The following is a 3,870-nucleotide window of genomic DNA, read 5'->3' on the forward strand; positions in this document are numbered from 1 at the left end:
CATATATTCCTGTTCATCATGGGGACTAAACAACACTTATATTGTTATGTAATCACTGAGTTTGCTATGATAGATAGCTATAGCAGCATATTAGTTTAAGCTGAGCTGCTGATAGACTGTAGGGCAGTTCCCATAAAATAATTCACTTATATAAATAAATTGCAAGCCAGGGCCTTAAGCCAAAAAGAAATAACCAATTGCTGTGAATATGAAAATGTACTTACAAGATTATGAAAGAGATAAAGTATAATACAAAATAAAACAGTAATAATACATTATATAAATGTACTTATGGCTCCTTGATGAGGGGTGAAGGTGCCTCGAGGACAAATCACTTCTTCCAAGGTGCCAGCAGGACAGTATCTCCCCCGAGCACAGGGCAAGCCAGGACCTGACGAGCCTGCGACACACACACGCACACTTTTTTTTGGTATGACTTCATTGTTTGTTGCCCGCTTGAAATCTAACAGGGCTAAGACTTACCTGCAGGACAGAAGCGTCCTTCTCTACATCTCTTGCAGGCTGCCCTACTTGTCTGACCCATTTGTTCTCCCGCTGTACCAGCAGGGCAAGGTGACCCATTAGGGGTGAGGGTGCCCTCCTCACAGTAATATCCCTGTGTGCACAGGAACTGGGAGGTGGGTCTCCATGAACTGCCTTCCAGACAGTAAAACCCTAGAGATAAGTATTCATAGACACGTTCATGAGAATGTTTTGTTTTAACTGGATCGTTATCTTATCATATCAATGTACATACCAATACTAATATTTGTGCTCGTAATATAGTCTTTGCACATGAAACATAAACGTATAATAATTTACAAGGTTTGCCACCATTAATCAAAACTCTACCTGCAGGACAGATTGTGCAGTCTCTCAGCCTCTGCAGACCTTCATTAGGGCCATACGTCCCAGCAGGACAGGGTACAGCAACACCTCCCACACAATAATGTCCTTGAATGAAACACATGTACGTATACATATAGGGCATCTTCCAGAAGGAGGTGAAATGCAAATATAAGTGTGCAGTGACAACCACTAACCTACTGGACAGATCACACATGCCAACTCTTCCCTCAGATCTTTGTATGTTCCTGATCGACAGCTGATCGTTTGACTGGACCTTTGGACTGGCTGGTTCCAGCGGGGGGCCACAGCTCCCCCACACAGCAAAGACGTATCATTACAGCTACGGCATTCAGTCTGCCCGTGTGTGGAAGACCAAGTAGGAGGACAGGGGAGCGGCTGTGTCATCCCACTATCTGGACAGTAACTTCCTATGCCGGGTAGAGGTCAGAAGATAAGATTGTTCATCTTAAATAAAACACTTTATTGAAATTAGATAATGTTAATGTGTTACTGTACTACCTGCTGGACACTGAATGCACTGGATAGTGCATATAGTGGAATAAAGGCCCGGGGGACAGTCATTACATACAGTGTGATCTACATTCGGCTCCTTGCCAGGCCAACACTATGGGCACATATAGGAAGTGAATAGGAAGGAAGGAGAAAAACAGACGACTTAGATCAATTCAAATTTCTAGGCAAACGATCAACTATTTATTATGAAAACTAAACATACACACATTTTAGGACGAGAATTTGTTATTGAGATGGTCTGCTTTATTAGTTACCCTAATTGGAAATCCAGAGGTGCAGACTGAATCTACAGGGCACGTCAGACACTGTAGGACCCCTTCAGGAGAATGTTGTCCCGGGGGGCATAAAGAGAGTGTCCCATTGACTGGATCACATGAGAAACCTGCAGGACACAGCCTACAGTCCACTCGGTCCTCTGAACTGATCAGACCTGGAAAACACGGCTGCAAACATACAGAAATTATTAAAGTAAGTACAATGAGGACAATTCTCCCTGTCAGACAGCATCAAAGCCAATAGTCAAGGTATTTAAGGTATAAACGTACAAAAAGAGGGGAAAGATGTGTAGCTTAATTAGAATAAACATTTTTCAGACATTGTGACCAGTTGCAGTTCATCATCAATATATTAGTTTCACCTGCTTTTTCTTGATATGACAAGTCAAAATGACTTTGGGGAAAAAGGTCTATGAATCTGCATCATTGTTATAAAGACTATAAAATGAAATGCAATACCTGGTGCAATACCAATGGCTTTCAAAAGAGGGCATGGCAGAAAGAAAGCTTCTTGTATGATGATGATGATGATGATGGGTTTGTTTTCCAAAGCTGTCTCTCACCTTACAGTCACTGATACGGCTTTTCCCCATGTAGAGGTTGAACGTTCCTGCTGGACATCTTTGAGGTGCAGATACATTGCCAGGACAACTATATAAAAAAATGTTGAATTGATATATATTTATTATAATCAAAAAGTCGTATTAGTATTGATTTGATGAACACATTTATTTATTTTTTATCTTATTTCAAATTCTTACATGTGACTCATCAAAAGAAGCAAAAATAATGTGTCTTTATATTGAGCTATTATCGATTATTTAAGTATTATTTTCATAGTTTACACATTAAGATTATACCATTAATATCAAAGATGGTTGATGACTTACAAATGCCCAGAGGGACACTCCAAACAGAGGTCGTTGGAGAAGTATTTTCCCTCTGGACACCTATCCATGTCTGTCGCTTCACCGAGGGGGAGCTCTGCACTCCCTTCAGATGATTCTTGAATACATAAATTAATGTCAGCAAGGATGTTAAAGTTTGTCTTTGTCCATATGTTTGACTATCTACAAAAAAAACTACTTTAAACAGTCATTGCTCTTACCTGAGGCGAGTCCAGATTGTGTCAGTTCCAGAAAAACAAATGAAACTGAAAAACAAAACATTACTTTGGATGAATACATCATCATGGTATCTCTAATCAAGTCCACACTGCTTCATTTTTGTATTTTCATTCAAGGCTGTTTGGTCTGAGCTTTCATGACTAACTGTTTAAAGGCATGAAAGTGAGAGGCCCTCAGTCACTGAAAGTGAAACAAGAGCACGAAATGTGAGTCCCATGTGATTGCCCTAGCTGATAATGGTGTGCAATGATGTTCAGTAACTGTATCTTCCCATTTCATAATGCATGAGTATGTGCAAACGCTAACCTAGATATGTTTCTGTTAGGGGAACACTTCAATTATGGATGTTACTTCAGTAATTAATTTAAAGGTTTTAGACATGACAAATCTGATGGATCTACACGCAACAATGAAAGCTTTATCCAAGAAGACCCCCTTTTGCTTCGATGTGTGAGAGTTGGAAAATAAATTATCCAATGTTAGTGAGTGCCAGGCACATCCTTTGTTTGAGCACAGAGTGAGCTGCAATGGTGCATCTGCAGATTACCACAAACAATATATGTGTGTTTTTTCAAACCAGGTGCAAATATTATGCTTTGTACAATGAATACAAAAGATAAATGTTGTTATTTAAAATGCTAGTGGTTAAAATGTGTGTATTAATATGTTTGAGAACAATATTTAGTTTTCTTTGCAGGAAGTCAGGTGCAATAGATGGAAAAATATAGATTATTTGTACACAGCTCTGAATTCTGTTGTTTACCACTTCCTGTTTCCTTAAGCAAGGGTTGGAAAACATGTGCGGTTATTTCAGCAGTTTCTACAGATGCTGGCATAACCAAACTACGGGCACACAAGATATTTGATTGTATGTTTTGAGGCAGCAGGAATCAGAACAACAATGACGATCTCAATCCACTTCGCTTTGCTCGTTTTTTTGGTGACACAAGGTATTTATAGGCCTACTTTTTGTCATTGGACTACACTGTCATGTGTGTTAAATGCAACACAAAAATTATAGATTGTTGGTATGGTATTAATATAATGTTAATATGTTGTTTGTGTTGTGTGTAACAGTGATCAAA

General features: G+C 39.2%; 1 long non-coding RNA gene across 1 annotated transcript; it reads right to left on the reverse strand.

Moving 5' to 3' along the window:
- Window positions 1–1,689: 1,689 nt before the first annotated feature.
- Window positions 1,690–2,805, reverse strand: LOC117457153 (uncharacterized). The gene is made up of 4 exons (XR_004553308.2): window positions 2,767–2,805; window positions 2,549–2,663; window positions 2,222–2,309; window positions 1,690–1,826 (listed from the first exon to the last, which is right to left on the reverse strand). It is a non-coding gene; the product is annotated as an uncharacterized lncRNA (long non-coding RNA).
- Between the last annotated feature and the right edge of the window lie 1,065 nt (window positions 2,806–3,870).

Source organism: Pseudochaenichthys georgianus, chromosome 13 (assembly GCF_902827115.2).
Source record: "Pseudochaenichthys georgianus chromosome 13, fPseGeo1.2, whole genome shotgun sequence".
Lineage (NCBI taxonomy): Eukaryota > Metazoa > Chordata > Actinopteri > Perciformes > Channichthyidae > Pseudochaenichthys > Pseudochaenichthys georgianus.